This window comes from Azolla caroliniana, unplaced genomic scaffold, assembly GCF_043228905.1.
Source record: "Azolla caroliniana isolate FFs.n. ecotype wild unplaced genomic scaffold, voAzoCaro1.0.p SCAF_16, whole genome shotgun sequence".
Classification (NCBI taxonomy): Eukaryota; Viridiplantae; Streptophyta; class Polypodiopsida; order Salviniales; family Salviniaceae; genus Azolla; species Azolla caroliniana.
Window position 1 is genome coordinate 13,633,043 of NW_028230451.1, and position 21,346 is coordinate 13,654,388.

A 21,346-nucleotide genomic window follows, 5' to 3' on the forward strand; every position below is an offset into this window, starting at 1 on the left:
TCTTCACGTCCATCTGGTGAAGATGCCATTCCCTTGCCGCAACAACCGCCAGCACCACACGAACCATCGTCATCTTCGCTACCGGAGCGCAGGTCTCGTCGTAGTCGATGTCGTGGGTCCCACTAACCGGGCCTTGTACCGGTTAACTCAACCGTCGGCATTGTACTTTACCCTGTACACCCACTTGCATCTGATCGGTTTACTATGACGGGGAGGGTCAACCAAGTCCCATGTATCGTTGGCATCAAGTGCCCGCATCTCTTCCTCCATAGCGGCACTCCAATTTGCATCCCTTGCCGCTTCTACGTAGCTCTCCGATTCACGCACTTCCACCACCTGGGTCATATACGCATAGTGATGCGCCATGTACTCATTGTACCTGTACCACTTAACAGGTTCCTTCTGGTGGGTTGACCCGCGTACCCCACCGTTACCCGATTTGAGGCCCTTCTTGGCCGGTTCGGTCTTCAGTGCCAAAGAGCTGTCATTTTCCTTTCCGGAGTTGGATCCGCTCTGATCCGACTCATCATTACCGGTTTCATGATCCGGCATCTTCTTCTTCCCCTTCTCTTTGCGCGTGAACCATCTCCTCGGTTCCTTGCGCGGGGAGAGCATGGTAGAGTCTTCACCACTCATCGGTTTGTCTTCTGACTAGTCAGATTGACCCAGCCTCTCGTTCGGCCCACTCAACCGAAACAATTCCAGACTCTCTTCTTGAGTCCCGGATTCATCATCTTTTGTCTGGGCTGGTTCAAGCTCACTAGCCTCATCCTCCGATATCGGCTCGGGGTCGGAAGTCAGAGCGGATAAGGCATACCATAATGCCGTCTCATCAAACTCAACATCGCGGCTAACTTGAACCTGCTTCGTCCGGGGGTTATAACACTTATACCCCTTTTGCTCATGTGAGTAGACGACGAGGATGCACTTCTCCGATTTTGCATCCAGCTTCCTCCGGTGCCACCTTGACTCCTCCTGGTTGTGGAGGTCCCAGAACTACCGTCAGCACGGTCTTTGTGCCGTCGGTTTTGCCCTTGCCAACCGCCTCCATTGCATGCCGACCCGCCTCGTCCACCACGCCCACAGGGCCGATCCACCTCTATGTACAACATCCGGTTGTCGGTGGGTGCACTTGTTGACGCACCGGCGTGGTTCTCCTCTACAAGGAGCATCAATTGTACGTCAAAAAATGTCGGTGTATTCTCCCTCGTACATATTGTTGTCCGGAAAGCTCAGAACTTAGACGCCAAGCCCCCAAGACAAACTTGTACCATCTCGTCTTCCTCTACTATGACGTTGATGGAGGCAAGCGAGTCACAGATCTCTTTGGTTTGGGCCGTTTAATTAGCCACTGACCTGTCCTTCTGATGGACATTGCTCAACTCTTGTCGGAGTTGCAGCTTCCAGGCTGTAGTGCTTGTGGCGGACACCTTCTTCAGGTTTCCCCAAGCCTCTTTCGGCGTCTTGGCATCTCGGACGTGGCTCAGCAGCTGGTCTCCGACACTAGATGCGAAGCAGTACATCACTCTTCTTGTCGATTGTTCCCACATCAGGAAGTCCTTGTGTGCCGCATCAGGTGTTGTGTCGTTAGCTTTGTCGACATAGCTCCAGTAACCATGCCCAAGCAGGTACTGGTGCATCTTGTATGACCAAGATGCATAGTTGGATCTGTTGATCTTCTCCACCGGGAGCGAGCTAGCCATTCCTCTATCCATTTGTTGTTGTTTTTTTGTTCTTTACAAAGGTTAGGTTTTCTTTGTGCGAAAGCAAATGTCGGCTACAAAGGTTCTCAACCCTCACGCTCTGATACCATGTAGAAACAAATAGCGTGCGGAACCAATAGAAAACAGAAAGCAAAAAACAGGTTTAATGGAGAGCTTAACAGTACGCGGGAGAGACAGAGAGAGAACACAGAAACTCAATTCAAAAAATACTACTCAGTCTGTACATCGTATGTGTTCAGTGAACACTTTTATACAAGTCCATCCGGACTGACAAAAGTACGGTGTACTTCAATGCTCACACGAGTGTCTAACACTAACTATAAGATATTAACTCCCTAGTAGACTAGTAGCTACTTGGCTTCCGGTTACTGCTTGATCCAACTAACTGGCTCCCCAGCTAACCGGCTCTCTTGCTCACCGGCTCACCCTTCTGGATGCCGATCCGGATCCAGTTGAGCTTGGTGCTCAACAATCCTTATCTTTCAATTCATCCTTCTTCTCATCCGAACATCATTTTATCGAAATATCATCCAAGAATGGCATCGTGATGCCCGGGATGCAATCCTTCAACACCTTGTTCATGACATTAACCATATGAGCTACCGAGTTCATTGCACCTTGAGGTAAGGTACACATCCACACAAGCCCGATCGGAGTCCTCATGGTTGTAATGTCACGACTGTCGACCACCAACTGGAATTGATCATACCCTGAGTAGAGATCACCAATGGAGTAGATGGACGGGCCCGCAAACGCCTCAGCAAATTCATCCACACTCGGAACGATTCCAACATTCCGAATTGTAACCTTGTTGACGGGTTGAAGATCTTGGATGAATCGCAACGATCCATTCTTCTTCGGCACCGTGAACCACCTATTAGAATAAGGAGTGTTCAACGGTTCCAAAATTCTCATATTCACCTTCTCCTTTAAGAGCTTAATCAGCTTCGGTAGGTGTGCTCTTGGAACTGGTATCGGTTCCAAATTCCAAAGCACATGCGGCACTGTGACGATCACCATCGGTTCTACTGTTCTTGGATCAGCAAATCCAGTTTCCTATTGGAAAAATACAAAGGCCTTCCCATGTCTTTCGCTCCTCTTTAGGGAGGAGGAAATCCTCCCTTCCAACTCATAACTTTCATTTTGCCTCTTCTGTGAAGACGTAACCTATTGTCTTTGGATTCCTGAAGCTTGGATCTTTTGCAACTTCCTTCATCTATTGCCAGTTATCTTCCGGTAGCGGAACTGTAACTGGCTTGATCTTGCTATCCACCGTTTTATATTTTGTGTTGACTTCAGCTTCCTCCATCAAGATGCCTCGATGATATTCATCGATGATAGCGTACATGTTGACGGAGTTAACCGAAATCACATGTTCATCGCGAGGATTGCTCAAGTCCACGACTTCCTCGATTTCGCCGATGGTGTTGTTAAATGAGGCTTCCTCTAGAATATGAGACATGAATTCTTCTTCTTCGATTATGCTTTCTTCTTTCAGCACCATCTTGAAGTCTTGTATCTGGCACTTGTCCTTCTTATTGAGTAGTGTTAGTTTGCATGCACCACTAGGTGTGACGCATGTTGCTTCTCCTTGCAATCCACATGCTCTGCTTCCTTGTGGGGACTTATGATTGCTCGGACTATTTTTGCCTCATGCTTCAATAGTCCTCTTTAAAAATCCGGGGATTCACCTCCAAGGCTATCTCGGTTCCTTGTGATTAGCTCGCACCGTTGGGAACTGAACAAATCTTTTACCGTCAAGATTCTTGACTCGCACGAAGCTTGCTCCATTATCGAACACCTTGGTCTCCATCTGGGACGATTCTATATACAGTTGTCCTAGGATGATAGGATGAGAAGCCGGGTCTTGCACGAAGAAGTGTTGATCAATCTCTACATCCCCGATCATGACTTTAACATTGGGGCAAGCTCTGTACAAGTCCTCCGTGGCCTTTGTCGCCGCTCGAATCCTCCATCAGTGGTTTGTATTAATCCGCCATCTTCCTTTCTTGTACAACTCGGTCGACATGAGGTTGATCTCCGAGCCATGGACAATCAAGGCTACCACGGTCTCTTTCTTCTCCCCGATCTTCACCGGTGTCTCCGTTGTCGCTCTTGCCCAATGAGGTCGAGAGTAATGGCTATCCACCATCACTTCTTCTTCCTCCTCCTCTTTCGAACTTTCCATGGTTATGGCACTGGTTTTCACCTCCTCTTCATCCGATTGTTTCCACTCCCGCTTAATAAGATCCACGATAGTATCGTGGAACTCCTTCTTAGCGATCCCAAGCAGTTCTCTCCAAGTTAGGTTGACATGACTGTCTAGAACCTTCTCCTCAAGGACCTTCCGCAAGTCAGTTGTTTGTTCTATGTCCAACCTTATCTTGTAAGTCCACGCCGCTTGTTCTTTTCCTTTCTTCGTAGGTTCATTGACTTACATCCGAGCAGATTGGCTCAATCCACCGGGCTTCATGCTTGTTTCTCCAACCTCTTTTCGTGGCGTAGGTTGGACTTGCCCTTCTTTCCCTACATTCCTCGTGTTGGGATGCTTTGATGTGCCATTGTCTTCACCAGTTCTTTTCCTCTTCTCTTTAACAAGAGCTTCAAAGTTGTCGCACACAACCTCCGCAAAGCTTGTGTTATCGTCGACTGGATCTGACCATCCGGTAACTCATTGCACATTTTGATCAGCAAGTTTGAGATTGTCCAAATCGATCATTGGCCAAAACCCAGCTCCCAGCTTGATTATTTTTAGATTCTCTTTTCCAATTCGTATCCCGGCTGATGCGGCATAGTGCATAGCTTCCACATGCCTTGCATCTTCCTCTTCTACAATCTTTTTCAACCCGCCTCTTCCGAAGTTCACTCGTAATAGCTTCTGGGTCTCACTCAAGTGGATCATGTTGCCATCCAAATAGACGACGTTCTTGCAAATCGCATCGTGCAAGTCAGTGTATTCCCTTCGTGGATGCTCGAAGCTGTCATACCACACACATCTAAATGCTTGTTTTCCCTTGGGCCCGCGTCAACCTAAGTTGGCTAGCGATACCGCTTCAAACTTGTTGGAGAGTTGTTCGATTATAGACTCCTCCATCGCTTTCTTATCGAAATTGTTGATCGTCTTGCTAGGCTCGATCATTGTAGGCATCTCCCTCCACGATTGTGGATTCTCCATGTAAGTCTCCTCTAGCCATTGTCGACGCTTATCAAGACGGCTACAAGCCTTCTTCACTGCCGCCTAGTTCGCTACCAAGCCATTTGGTTGCATTTCATCCTCCAAAAGGCTACCCAATTCTCGCTGGTCTTTCATATCCACCGCCTTTAGGAATAGTAGGACTTGATCTCCATCAAGAACTCGTTGATCAGCTCTCAGAAGTTGGTTGTAATTTTGGTCGAATTCCACATATACTCCCGATGTACACAGATTCTTCCCTTTCTTCTCGATCCAAATCATTAGTGTATGTCGAGTCATCCTTGATGCATCTTCAAGCATGTATTCAGCAAGAAGCGCCTTTTCGAACTCCCCCCAAGTTGTGTGCTCGTTTTGGATCTCCATGATGCGCTCACGGATCCTTGGCACCACCGCACGCTTAAAGCTAGAAATTTGTTTCAGATCGTGGACATCTCTCTGCTACATCTCGTTCCGATAAGTAGCAAGGAAATTCGTGATGTTCTTGCCACCAAATTGTCTAGCTATCTCCACCGTTCGATCAATATCTTTGTCGATTAAAGCCTCTCAATCCCTCGCCTTCAACATGTATTCCACAACGAACACCATGCCTTTCGTTAATTCCTCTCCTTGAGTTTCGTTTGTCAAAACCATCATCGCACTTGATATCCTCCTGTCGCCTCGTTTCACGTCGGGTTCACCAAAGATCTAACGAAAATACAACAAAGACATATGAGTTTGAGGCAGGACCCCAAGGCCTCCGACCAAAGGATATCAGATTCGTGTGTTTATGTTTTATGAATTAACGGAAATGAGAAAATTTAGTGATTTTCATTAGCAAAGAAAAAGAAAAGTACAATGTATCCCGAGATTGGGATTCCAAAAGTTCTAGCTATAGAGATTAATTGAGTAATAGTTTAGAAGAAACGGAGATATGGCTTCGATAAGAAAATTAGGGTTAGGATTTCTTTGAGGGATAGATTCGATAAGAAAAATTAGGATTTATGGCTTCGATCAGAAAATTAGGGTTCTTTGCTTCAATAAGAAAATTAGGACTCAGGCCCTCCTCGAGAGATAGCTTTCAATAAGATAATTAGGATTCCCTTCTTTTTCCCAAAAAATACACTTGCATTAAGGAACTTCAGTTTTTGCCTCTCCAGTTCCATTGTATGCGTCACACGTGGCGTTTACTTTAGGTGCATGGTCTCCACATTCAGTTGCATACGTTTACATGACCTTTACTTTAATTTACTTTACTTTACTTTAGCTCACCGCAGGATCCTATCATCCGTAAAGGTCGGCCCGTGCATGATCCTATCCTCCGTCATGATCCTATAATCCGTAAAGTTCGGCCCATGCATGATCAGTCACCGCATGATCCTATCATCCGAAATGTTCAGCCTGTGCATGATTTGTCACCACATGATCCTATCATCCATAAAGTTCGGCCCGTGGATGATCCGTCTGTCTCGACCGACCTGGTCCGCGCTCGGTCTGCACCCGACCTGATCCGTCCTGCCCGGTTCCGGTTCCATCCAAAACCATTACGAGTAGTTAAGCCAAATCCATCCATTTGAATAGTTTAGCCCAAGTCCAACCATTCCTTCTGTGCTCCTAACACATAGACATAAAGTAATGGTCTCTTGTCTACTTATGTAGTGCTAGGTCCAAAAGTTTCCTATCTATGTGGGATATCTTAAAGTTCTGTTTTTTCCTCTTTTTCTTCTCCAACTTCACACTCACATAACTTGACACTTACTTGTTTGTTTCATATGTAGTAAAATGCATTCGAAAACTCTTGAAGACATCTATCTTTCTATAACAAAGCATTAAGCTAATATAAAATAATTATTTCATTATTTTCTTATATAGTGTGTGAAGAATCACACGACAACGGGGACTCGAAAGCCTTCTCCAACTTTGAGTCAAACTCGGACAGCGAGTAGTCGAATTATCAAAGCAATCACGACACCTCGGACAATCCGGCAGATGACAGTTCAGAGCACACACTAACACCGGAAGCCGACACAACATTACCCACACCACTGGACCACAAAACAAAGCAAGAACGGTAGGCAGAGAAAAAGGCTGAGAGCGTATCAACATTACCACTGGATCAACAATCCGCGAACATGAACGATTGCGTAACAACGCCACCCTTGAATACGGAGTCGGAAAACGATGAGGCAGTACCAACCTTTGCCAACGACAACATGACATACCCATACCCGAAGTACTAACACGAATTGGATGTAGAAGCACATGTATATGCGTTTCTATAGACATGGGAAGCGAACCATGTCTCACATCGCCTAACAGAAGTAGAGGTCGAACGATCAAAGATAGCATAATTCAGGATGACATTGGAGGGACTAGTAGCAAAGTGGCACAAGAAGCACCTTCTCGGGAGCTTCGCCACATTCAAAGCTTTATAGGATCAATTCCTATGGTTGCTTCACCAAAAGGTGGAGCAAAGAGAACAAATCGGCCAGTTCTATACGGTCTACCAAGAATTCAACGAGACAGTCTCACAATTTGTGATCCGTTTTCAAACACTCCACAACAAACTAACGAGGGCATCTCCAAAAGACGAGGCAAAGGAGGTCTTTCTGGCCGCACTTCGGGAATCGCTACGAACGATGCTGACAGTAGTTGAATTCCGGACAAGCACCATGGATGAAGTCATCGATCGGATGCTAGAAATGGATAGGGCCTAGAGTAGCAATCACATGGCGATGGGAGCTTTGCAGCAAGCGCTACCCAAGTAAGAGGACTTACGGTTCCGACAAGAAGTCCAATGTACAACATGCCTAAACCCCGGTGACTCGACGTTCGAATGTACTATGCAGAAACAATGCATCTTGTGCCACTCCCGGTCCTATACAATGGACCAATGCGAGTACAACCTACTCAACCGACAAGCGGCACCGGTCCGATACATGGAGCCTTAGAGCGAGCAACAACCAAAAGAGAGACGATTCCGGAGGGAAGACCAATATCAGTCAGAACAAAGGCATCGATACGACGTCAGAAGAAGAGAGCATTACAATGATGAACACAACTACCGGTGAGGAGGAGACTACAATCGAGAGCGTTAACATCGCGACTACTCCCCGGATTATGATCATAGAAGAGACGACAAACGATACCCGGAATGACGAAAGTATCCATATCAGGATAGATGGTACCCGGAATGTCAAAGGAACTGGAACTGGAACCGCCGCCGCCACAACCGGAAGGGAAAGAATCGCCAAGAAGAAAGCTGGGAACCGGCCATAGAATACCGAAGGGAGACGAATACGGAAATGAGAGGCCCAGTTCCGCTACTGGAGCAACGGAGGCTGGACAAAACCAACCACATGAATTCTGGTAGTAAGTCGGGAATGATGGAGAAAGGAGAATCAAGTAGTAACCTAAGGGTTTACTATTACTACTACCGGAAGGAAGGACACTATAGTAGTCAGTGCCTTGTCAAGACTAGTGAAAAGCAGCCGGCGGTGAATATGGTATTCGCAGAGGTGAGAGACATTCAACAAGTTACCACAAGAGCTAAAAGAAAACCTATCGAGTGGGAAACTTAGGAAGCCATCCGGAAGTAGGCTACAGAATGGATACAGAAGGCCAATGAACACAACGTGGCCGACTTGCGAGAGCAGACCAAAACCCGGGAACCAATAGAGACCACAAACGGGGACCCAACATGGAAAGCGTTACAAGAATGTCAAATTATCCTACCAGTAGGATGTTTATTACAATTAATTCCCCGATTTACGGAAGGACTAAAACCGATGGTAACACCACAAAATGCCGAGCCAGCACCGACATTTTTCTGCAAGCCGGAGGAAGGACCGACAGTGGTTGACACAAGTAGCCCAACAATTACGGCAATCTTCAAAGGGAAAGAAGTACCCGGAACAGTTGTGGATGGCGAATCCGATGTGAACGTTATTACTCAACACTTATTTGATACATTGGGTATCTGAGAATGGGAACCATGCCATTTCTAGTTACGGATGGTGGATACAAGTTTGGTTTGGCCAACTGGACTAATCAGGGAATTGGAAATCACAATTGGAAGACATGCATTCCGGATATTCGCAATGGTCCTACAACTAAACACATAAGGGACATATCCCTTGTTGTTAGGACGACCATGGCTGTGGACGGCACACATCAAGTAAATCTGGTAGAAAAATATCATTACCTTCCGGAGAGGCAAGATAAAAGTATGAGTACCAACACAAACGCGCATGGGCACACGCAAGGAGCTGACGCCCTTGTATGCAGAAAGCATTAATATGCTAGAGGGACTAGCAGAGGAGGAGGTAGACCGGTATCTCGATGAGCATTCAAGGATAGTACCACTATTTGAGGTAGACGTTACCGAGGCGATTACCCTGTATATAGTGCACACGGAAGAAGACTAGGATGACCGAATCGGGAGGCAATCCGGGAATTACGACATGCACATGAATCCCTAGAACGGGAAATGGCAGTCTCACATGAGTGAAGGCATCCCAGTTGGAGGAGGTGAACCTCGGTACCGGTGAAGCACCGAAACTAGTAAACGTTGTCGTGATGATTTTCAGCAACGGTAGGAAAATCGCGTGGAACGAAGAAAATCAAGAAGGTGCAATGTGCACATGAATGAATGGGGTGATGGTTACACTCGTACAATAGTATGTTGTAAATATGAATGAAATAAGAACCCCTAAGGCCTAGTAGCATTTTCGTGCATACCAAGGGGTGCAAGTAAGGTTTGAACCTTGCACCTCCAAGTTAGGACACAAAGTCTACTTATCACTAAGCTAAGTTGTTACTTATTATATTTTTGTCATTGTATTTTTCACATGTAAATGCTCATACATGAGAGCTTTAATGAGTGACATGGTTATCATGCATCACATGCGATGCATGAGCACCAAATGGCAATCATGCATTGTATGCATGCCTTACACCCTCACATGCATCATATGCATGGGGGCAACTATAAAAGACAAGAAGAAAAAGAAATGGGGAGGGGATCAATCAATCTATGTATCAATCAAGTTATGTGTCGAATCAAAAATTAATAATAATAAAAACCTAGTTATGTTATTGGTGATGTATCTTGTTTCGCGAAATTGAAGTCAAGGGTTCAAACCCAGAATTGGAATTTCGGTTCTTCTATCAATCTATCTTAAACACTTCCTCAATTTCCGTCTCTCTCTCTCTCACTCTCAACCACATTAGTGCATCACTTCAGCTGCCTACACATCAATCCACCGCACTATTGAGTCGGGTTCGGGTGTGTCTTCGACAACAAAGGACGACCCAACGATAAACCTAAATGGCCAATTCCTTACAAGCACAACTCACCCAATTCGTTCTCCCCGGTCAAAGACCTCGGTGGTCCCGTTCGACCGACCTGTAGGTGTAGAAATCCCATCATAAATCCTCCATAACCACTAGCGGATAGAGGCCCGGTGCTTGTCCGTGCTTGTGACATGCACATCACGACATTTGGCACGTGTGTCACGCGCCACATGACATGTCTTTGGTGAACCCAACGTGAACAACACAACGTGGTAATGGAGGCATTGCGAATGATGGATGTGATCTTGCTTGCTTACGACTTAGAGGAGTTGATTAGAATGAAAGGTGGTCCAGGGCTCGTAATCCTTCCATTGGTAAGGAAGGCCATCGAAATGTTGTTTCAGGATGATAAGGACAGAGCAATGGAATATCTCAAGTTGGCAAGGCAAGTCGAAAGACTATATCAAGAAGTTCCGGATTGGTACGAAGTAGTTATGACGTCAAGAATCGGGCCTCAACCTTTTCATGGTTTACTCAATGATGACGAACTTGATCAAGATGTTCACGATTATTTTCATGAAGAGACTTTCAACGAAGAATGTGGGCTCGTAAGGAAAGATGAAGATATTCGAGGATGCGGTCATGAAGAAGAACGTGGGCTTGACAAGAGAGATCGATATGTTCACGGTTGCGGTCTTGAAGAGGCATGCAACAAAGATAATGGTTTTAAAGGGATAGATCAAGATCAACATGCCTATGGTCATTAAGAGGATTGTTGCAAACTCGACAAAGGAGAAACATGTGATGAAGAGCGCGATCTTGAAGGGAGAGATTATGATTGTCATCATGAAGATCATTGCAAACTCAAGAGAAGAGAGAGATGCACTGAAGAAGGATTTGATTGTGAAGAGACATGCGATGAAGAATGTGGTCTCAAGAGGGAAGATCAAGATATTCGAGGACATGATCGTGAAGAGACGTGCCGCAAAGAATGTGGGTTCAAGGGAAAAGACCAAGATACTCAAGTATGCGGTCGAGAAGAGACATGTGACAAAGAACGTGGGATGGAGTGGAAGGACCAAGATACTCAAAGATGCAATCGTAAAGAGAGATGTGATGAAGAACATGGGCTCAAGAGGGAAGATCAAGAAGGATGTGGTCATAAAGAGACAAGCAATGAAGAATATTGGTTCAAGGGGAATGACCAAGATACTCAAGGATGCGGTCGTGAAGAGACATGTGGTGAAGAAAGTGGGCTAGAGAGGAAAGACCAAGATACTCAAGGATGCAGTCATGAAGAGACTTGTGATGAAGAACGTGGGCTCAAGGGGAAAGACTAAGATACTCAAGGATGCAATTGTGAAGAGACATCTGACAAAGAACGTGGGCTTGAGGAGACAAATCAAGATCTACACGGTTATGATAAAGACAAAGATCATTGCAAACTCACAAGGAGTGCTCGAGATCTACAAGGTTAGGATCGTGACAAAGATTATTGTAAACACAAGAGGAGAAATTAAGGTCGAGCTCTTCATGGTTCTGTTAATAAAAAGGCACTCGACGAAAGTCGTGACGGTGAGAGTAGTTGGGATCAAGACTCTCATGGTTTAAAATTTTGTGACAAGTAGGATAGGTTTAATGAGAGATACGAACAAGAGAAGTTAGGAAGAGACAAAAACTTTACATTTAAATGTAATGACGGTGATGATAATAACAATACGCATGATTTAGGGTTTGATGATAGTAAGGGAGAGTGTATTATTGATGGTGAGAGTGAGTGCCATGAGAAGAATGAGGGTTATGATTATAAAAAGTTGTGCACTTTCTGTGGATATGGTTATGATAAGGGTAATGATGAGAGTGAGAGTGACGAAGAGGAATCGTGTGTTTTAGGTTGCCTTGGCTTTCTTCATGATAGATTTCATAAGAGTTTCACTAGACCAAATGGTGACATTCATGAGGATATCCATTATGAAAATAGAATAGGGACTTGTGATGATGAGGACGTTCTACAAAAATATGTCCATGTTGATGTGGGGTTAGATAATGGTCCCACGGGTATAAGCATATAAGCATGGAAAATCTAGAAAAGGTTATTTGGGATATGTATAATGATGATGTTGATGCTGTGAGTATGTGTGGGAAGGATGGGAGTAAGTTTGATAATATTGAGGATAATCTAGAAAATGCTATGATGGTTTGGGATGTGTTTAACGATAATGGTGGTGTTGTGAGTGTGTTTGGGAAGGATGAGTTTAGGGTAAATGATATTGAATATGATGTTTATCTCATGATAAATGATTTGGTGATTGAAGATGTAGTTAACTTAAAGGATGATTATAATGATGATGTAAGTATAATTAACATTGAGGTTGGTATCGAAGAAGATGATATTGTGTTAAAATGGATGGTTATTACTTATAAAGAAGAAAGGAAAGAAGTGATTATAAGGACTACCCATGGGAAGGAAGGGAAAGATGCATCAAAATGGTGGGATGTCCAACTAAACAGAGGATGTTGTATTGCCAACATTTCCATCTCCCATTTGAAAGAAAAAGATTGGCTAATTAGAAGAAGCAAACGGTTTTTGGATTCAGTTTCACAAGACACATCAATTGTGCCCCAAGAGGATCAAAGAAGGAGGTTGGGTATTGGTCTACAACAATAGCTTTGGCAATCAACATAGGATGACAAGAAAGTTCGCAAGAAGGTGGTTCAGATCGTATGTGGAGCTAGATGGATCAAGGTTGGCCAAACCCATTATGGGGAAAAGAGTAAAATATCTTCAAGAAAAGACAAGGTGAGGCTCCCGAACTCGATGACCTCAACAATGAAGGAGGAACCCACAAACGTGAGCGAGGTCAATGCGGATGTGGAGGAATCTCACACCGTAGCCGAAATCTCACACTCTTTTCTTGGCACCAGAGGACATGCGGTTTGGTGGGGGTGGATGTTGGGAAGATTTTTGGCAACGGTGTGAAAATCGCGTGGAACGAAGAAAATCAAGGTGCAATGTGCACATGAATGAATGGGGTGATGGTTACACTCGTAGAATATTATGTTGTAAATATGAATGAAATAAGAACCCCTAAGGCCTAGTAGCATTTTTGAACCTTGCACCTCCAAGTTAGAACACAAAATTGACTTATCATTAAGCTAAGTTGTTACTTATTATATTTTTGTCATTGTATTTTTCACATGTAAATGCTCATACATTAGAGCTGGAATGAGTGACATGGTTATCATGCATCACATGTGATGCATGAGCACCAAATGGCAATCATGCATTGTATGGATGTCTTACACCCTCACATGCATCATATGCATGGGGGCAACTATAAAAGACAAGAAGAAAAAGAAATGGGGAGGGGATCAATCAATCTATGTATCAATCAAGTTATGTATCAAATAAAAAATTAATAATAATAAAAACCTAGTTATGTTATTGGTGATTTATCTTGTTTCTCGAAATTGAAGTCAAGGGTTCAAACCTAGAATTGGAATTTCGGTTCGTCTATCAACACCATTGACTATTGATGAACCATTCTGGTTCAACGCCAGTCTTCGGCATATTCTTGTAAAAATTGCTCTCGTTGTTAATACATTATCAAATACTTCTTATCTCTCTCATATCTTTCGCTTCTCATTCTCTTCTTCATTTTAAAACTCGTTCCTAACTTTGGCCTTGACAGTTTGAAACAGAATTTTCCTACCTTCTCTCTCTCTCTCTCTGTGTGTCTCTCTCTCTGTGTGTCTCTTTCACTCTCTTCTCCTTCCTTCCTTCTCCTTGAAAATCTTGCCAAACGTTATCCTCTCCATGGAGTCAGTTAGCAAGCAAGAGTATGTTCGAGTCGTCACTGAATTTGAGCATCTCGCAAATAAGTTTGTGGCGTTAGAACAAAAGAATCAACGATTTCTTGGAGATTTGCAACAAGTAAGCATAGAAAAGGCACAACAATATGATGAGTTATCGACACGTGTATTGCAACTCGAAACAACATTGCGGTCTCTTCATCAACAAGCTTCAATGCAACAAACCTCTCCCAAAGAACCGAAGATTTGTTTGCCTGGGAAGTTCGATGGTAATAGATCACAGTTTCCAGGGTTTCTAAACCAAGTACGTCTAGGTATCCGGCTCAAGTTGGACTAGTTGGGACCCTCTTAACAGGAACTGCATTAGCGTGGTTTGCACCACTGCTAGAAAAGAAATCTCCTCTTCTCCAAGAATTCGAAGGTTTTATTAGAGAATTTCAAGCAAACTTTGGAGACACTGATAGTGTTAGAACAACGATTAACAAGATTCGAAGACTTTGTCAAGGGGACCGTCCTGCCTCTGTCTATGCCACAGATTTCCGCCTCCTAGCTTGTGATATTCCGTGGGATGAAGAAGCCTTAATGGATCAATTTCTCTATGGACTAAGAAATGATGTAAAGGATTTGCTATTAACTTTTCATGAAGATCCAAGATCAATTACGGAAACGATAAGTCGTGTAGTGTGGTGTGACAACCGCTTATGGGAGCGACGTTCGGAGCGTCAATTAATGTCACGAGCAAGAATGGATCAAACATATGCTTCGGTAGTAGCCTCGACACCTTCGAACACTACCCAAACTTTACACATGATTCCATCAGGTGGTCCAAGTCCAATGGAGATTGATGTAACACGTCGTCGAGGGCCTTTATCTGAAGCTGAGAAGCAAAGAAGTCGAGCAAACCGTCTATGTTTGTATTGTGGTGGTCCAGGACACATCGTGATCACATGCCCACATAGGCCAAAACGACAAGTAAATCAAATAAGTATTAGTGAGAATTTTCATTCCAATTCTCTAGTTAGATCGTCTAGCCCTAGTAGTCCCACATGTCATGGTCAATCCAATAGTTTTGAAGTCTTGAGTCAACTTGATGAAATATTAAACGATTAAGTCCAACCAAAATCAGAGCCATTTGGTTGGACAATCCTGAATACGTAAAATCAATCCCAAGTAGTGGTTCCATTTTATCGAATCATGTTAGCAGAGTCTTTTCAGCACAAGTTGAGCTTAGCACTTCTAGGTGTCATCGAGTTCTTGCCTCTGCTCTCTTAGATTCAGGAGCCAAATCTTGTTTTATGGACAAAGAATTTGCTTTATCCGAGAAAATCCTATTGAAAAACCTCCCTTGCCCTGCATCTGTTGTAGTCATTGATGGTCGCCCTATTTCATCCGGGAATATAGTTGAAGAATATGAGCCAATTCGAGTAGTTCTTGGTACCTTTGCTTGTATGATTTCCTTCAATATAATTAGTAGCCCGGAGCATCCAGTTATCCTTGGTTTGCCTTAGTTTGAACTCCACAATCCTGAAATTGACTGGAGAAATCGAACAATCAATGATTTCCAGCAGAAACCTAAATCCAACTACCTTGTTACTACCAACCAATATTCAAAGCCTCACTAAATCTCGCCCATCTCTCTACAAAAATTACGAGAAGATGGGCAAACAAATGAAATGTTTGTCATTGTAGTAATAGCAAACCCATCCTCTAGCCCACAAGGGGCAGGTACTCCCCTCCCTATCAAGTACTCGGATTTTGAAGACATCTTCAACAAAGCTAAAGCTAGTTCTCTCCCAAACCATCAGCCTTATGATTGTCCTATCGATCTACAACATGGGAAAGAGCCACCATGGCGCCCAATATATAATCTATCACCTTCCGAACTCAAGGCCCTTCGAGAGTATATAGACGAGCACTTAGCAAATGGATTTATTCGACATTCTAAAAGCCCTACTGGTGCACCCATCTTCTTTGTCAAGAAGAAAGATGGATCTCTACGACTGGTCGTAGACTATCGAGGTCTAAACAAAATCATAGTTCGAAATAGATATGCTCTACCCTTGATTTCGAGTTTACTAGAGCGTCTTCGTGGAGTGAAAGTTTTCACGAAGCTAGATCTTCGAGGTGCATATAACCTTGTTTGGATACATCTAGGAGAGGAGTGGAAGACAACATTCCGTACTCGATACGGACATTTTGAGTACACAGTTATGCCTTTTGGTCTCACGAATGCGCTCGCAGTTTTTGAACACATGGCGAATGATATTTTCCGCGATTTTTTGGATTCATTCACCATACTATATCTTGATGACATCTTGATCTACTCGAAAACTCAAGAAGAGCATGACATACATGTCCGCCAAGTCTTCCAATGCTTATGAGAATATGGGCTCTATGCCAAAGTTGAGAAATGTAGCTTTGATCAAAACCACATGGAGTTTCTGGGGTATGTGGTTTCACAACAAGGTATATCTATGGATCCGTCTAAGGTTTAGAAAATTCTAAACTGGCAACCACCGTGTTCAGTGCGTGATGTTCAATGTTTTTTAGGATTTTCGAATTTTTACCGCAAATTTCTAAAGAATTATTCTAACATTGTGATGCCTCTCACGGAGCTTACATGAAAGAACAAGTCATTCACATGGAGTTCTAGTGCAACCAAAGCTTTTGAAAGCCTAAAGAATGCATTCACTTCTGCTCCAATTCTACTTCATGCTGACCAAGAAAGATTTTGCATTAGGAAGTATCTTGTCACAGACAGGAGATGATGGGAAGCTACATCCAATAGCTTTCCATACACGCAAATTCGAAGTTGTAGAGATGAATTATGAGATTCACGACAAAGAGCTTCTAGCCATTATAGACTCGTTTGAACAATGGAGACATTTCTTAGAAGGTTCTCCCCACCAAATCATTGTTTACAATGATCATAAAAAGCTCACACACTTTCAAAGTGCTAGAGTCTTGAGTCGTCGCCAACCTCGTTGGGCACAGTTTCTAATGTGTTTTGACTTCGTCATCACATATCCCCCAGGAGTACAACAAGGAAAGGCAGATGCTCTCTCACGACGATCTTATTTGGCTCCACAACCAGGAGAGCCCACATTTGATCATCAAAAACAAATCGTCTTGGGCCCTAATCGGTTACGACTATTAACTATTAATGCCTCTCAAGCATTTGAAGATTCAAGTCTTCTTGATTCAATCCGAACAGATATCATTTCTGATGAATTTGCTCAAGATATATTGAATCATATAATTTCAGATCGCGCTTCTTCTTCAAGCTCCATGAATCCTCGTAAAGATTATAACCAGTTTAAATGGGATAATGGTTTACTTTTTCGCGACACTCTTTTGTATGTCCCAAATTGTTCGTCTCGACTTCAAGTAATGCAATATTGTCACGACAACCCAATGGTCGGGCACTTTGGAATCCACAAAACTTTGGAGCTAGTTTCTCAAAATTATTGGTGGCCTCACCTTTGAGAGTCTATTGAAGATTATGTTCGTAGTTGTGATGTGTGTTGTCGGTCAAAGATTCCAGGACATCGACCATATGGGTTATTAGAACCATTGCTAGTTCCTATTGGTTCATGGAAATCCATCTCAATGGATTTTATTATAGATGTTCCAATTTCGAAGAGTTTTGATGCTATTCTCACTATAGTAGATCGATTCACAAAGATGACGCATTTTCTTCCATGCACGAAAACCATCAACAGTAAAGAAACTATAGACATCATTACGAAAGAAGTATTTCGGCTTCACAGTCTTCCGAATGACATCATTAGTGATCGTGGCCCACAATTCATCTCAGAATTCTGGAAACACTTGCTTGTGATGCTCAAAATTTCCTGTAAACTTTCGTCAAGCTATCATCCACAAAGTGACGGTCAAACCGAGCGGACGAATCAAACATTAGAGCAATATCTTCGGTGTCTCATCAATTACCAACAGGATGATTGGGTGGACTTTTTGCACTTTGTAGAGTTTGCATACAGTAATTCAGTTCATTCCTCAACAAGGTATACTCCATTTTTTGCAAACATAGGATATCATCCTCGTTGGACAATGATGGAACATCCAGAAATCTCGAAAAATCCTACTGTTGAAGATCGTCTGTGTCAACTCCAAGACGTGCATGTTGCACTTTCTCAACATTTGCAAACTGCTCAAGCCACACACAAAAAAGCCGTAGATCGTCACCGTCTCGACTCTTCACCAAAGGAACCAAAGTTTCGAATTGGGGATCGTGTATGGTTACTACGACGTAATGTGAAGACTACTAGACCTTGTGACAAGCTGGATTATCAATGACTTGGTCCATTTATTATCTCCAATCAGATTAATGATATTGCATTCCGCCTTGATCTACCTCCATAGATGCATCTACATCCGGTATTTCATGTCTCAATGTTGGAACCCTACATTGGTAGTTCCATTCCAAATCGGGTTGTTCTACCCCCACCTCCAGTTCAACTTGTTGATGGCCCAGAATTTGAAGGCAAAGCTATTTTGGACTCTAAGATAATACGTAAAAAGCTTTATTATCTCATGGATTGGTTAGGATATACACCAAATGATCGTATTTGGGAGCCAGCTGAGAACCTTGATAATGCCTCTTACTTGGTGGCTGAATTTCATCACCAATATCCAGATAAGCCAAGTCTGAATTCATGCATTACGAATCGTGGAACTCATCCTCAAAGGAGGGGGATGGTGTCATCTATATACAAAACCCAATAAGCTTTATGGTGATTCGAACCCATGACCTCCTCAAAGAAGGCTTACAACCCCATCCATTAGGATACATCATATTGTATATATTAAATAATAAATTCTATTATATCAATAGGAAATACATATAATAATATTATTGAAATGTCGCCACCTTGCATAGGCTAATGCATGATTGCCAAGGAGCATCCTTGCATGAATGCCAAGTGGCGATCATGTGTGCCTATAAGGTGGCGAGCATGCGTGTATCCAAACCATGCCATAGAAACATGTATTTGACTATTGATGAACCATTCTGGTTCAACACAAATCTTCGGCATATTCTTGTAAACATTGCTCTCGTTGTTAATACATTATCAAATTCTTCTTATCTCTCTCATATCTTTCGCTTCTCACTCTCTTCTTCATTTTAAATCTCATTCCTAACTTTGGCCCTGATAGTTGGTTCGGATGTGGCCATGGCTCCATAGATGGCTCCTCATCACTAATATTAATTGCCGCCATCTATCATGATAACACTCACATCATGCATCGAAAGGATCATGACACTCACATTATGACTCGAAAGGATTTGAACCCACGACCTTGCTGTACACATGTCAAATCCTTAACCATTGTATTAATATTCTTATATGTATAGTCTCTAGAATATGAAATCTAATATCATAGGAATATTCTATATTACTCTACATTCTAGAATGACCTAGAATATTCTAGAGTGTTCTATACCAATAGAACCTTCTAGAATACTCTAGAGATCTTCTAGATTACTCTACATTCTAGGATAACCTAGAATATTCTAGAGTGTTCTCTATTACTTATAAATACGGATCTACCACCCATCCCAAACCTAAATTGGTTCAACGCCATTTTGTAGCCTACTCTTTGTAATCCATTTTACGCTTCAATATAATAATTCTCTTTCAATTATCTCTCTATCTCTTTTTCTCTCTCTTTCTCTCTCTCAGTCTTGACAGTTTGAACCAATTTTTTTCCTTTCATCTCTTCGTCTTCCACAAACCCTAACAAGTTCTCTTCTTCCTTCTCCTCTCCCCTCGTAAGCTATGGAGTCCGTGAGCAAACAAGAATACATGCGTGTTCTTTCTGAGCTCGACATGCTCACGAATAAATTTGTGGCATTAGAGCATGAGAATTAAAGGCTACTTGGAGATCTACAACACGTGAGCGCCGAAAAAGTTCAACAATATGAAGAGTTATCACAACGGGTTCATTAACTCAAGGCGACTATATTGTCATTACGAGAGCAAGCGTCGGGGGCTCAGAACTCCCCTAGAGAGCCAAAGATCAGCCTCCCTGCCAAGTTTGATGGTACGAGGTCTTTATTTCGAGGCTTTTTGAATCAAGTTCGTCTAGTTATTCAACTACATCCCAATCGGTATCCAACTGATGCTGCTCGTGTGGGATTAGTGGGAACTTTGCTATGCGGTACGGCTTTAGCATGGTTCGCACTACTTCTCGAGAAGAAACCACCATTGCTGGAGGATTTTGAGGCATTTGTTAAAGAGTTTCAAGCTAGTTTCAGAGACACCGACAACACTAGGACAGAGATAAACAAGATTCGAAGGCTCCGACAAGGAGATCGTCCCACGTCGGCCTATGCAGCCGATTTCCGTCTCTTGGCATGTGATATCCCTTGGGATGAGGCGGCCTTAATGGATCAATTCCGTCAAGGTTTGAGAAATGATGTCAAAGATCTTCTTCTTACTTTCCCTGAAGATCCGAAGTCACTTACAGAAGCCATTAGTCGAGCTATGCGATGTGATAATCACCTATTTGAGCGACGTTCTGAGCGCCAACAAATGTTACGCCGCCAACCTGAGCAGACTTACGCTTCCGTAGTCGCAACTCCTCCACAAGTTTCTAGACCCATTACAAGGGATGGCCCAGCTCCGATGGAAATAGCGTCAACACAACGTCGTGGGCCGTTATCAGATGCTGAGAAGCAATGACGTCGAGCGCATCGCCTCTGCCTGTATTGTGGCGGTCCAGGACATATAGCTGTAAATTGTCCACATAAACCTAGGCATCAAGTATACCAAGTAAGTGCCCATGAAAACCCTACATCGAGTTGTATTGTTACTTCTAATAACATAAATAAGCCTCATAGTCCATGCCATGAGAATAGATTCGATGTCTTGAGTCAATTAGAGGATGTGTTAAACGAGTAAGTCCGGCCAAAATAGGAGCCATTTGGCTGGACCATCTTAGCTATGTAGAGTTAGTTCCTAGTCGTGGTTCCATTTCATCAAATCAAGTGAGTCGAGTTTTTTCAGCACAAGTCGAGCTTACCACATCTACATGTCATCGAGTCCTAGCCTCTACCCTTCTCGATTCTGGAGCCAACTCTTGTTTCATGGATCGTGAATTTGCCTTGTCACAAAACATCCTCTTGAATAAGCTTCCCTGCCCAGTAGCTGTAGGAGTCATTGATGGACGTCCCATAGCATTAGGAGATATAGTCGAGGAGTCTGAGCCAATTAGGATAGTTCTTGGCAATTTGGCAAGCATAATCTCTTTCAACATTATTCGTAGTCCGGAACACCCAATAGTTCTAGGTCTCCCCTGGTTTGAACTCCATAACCCGAAG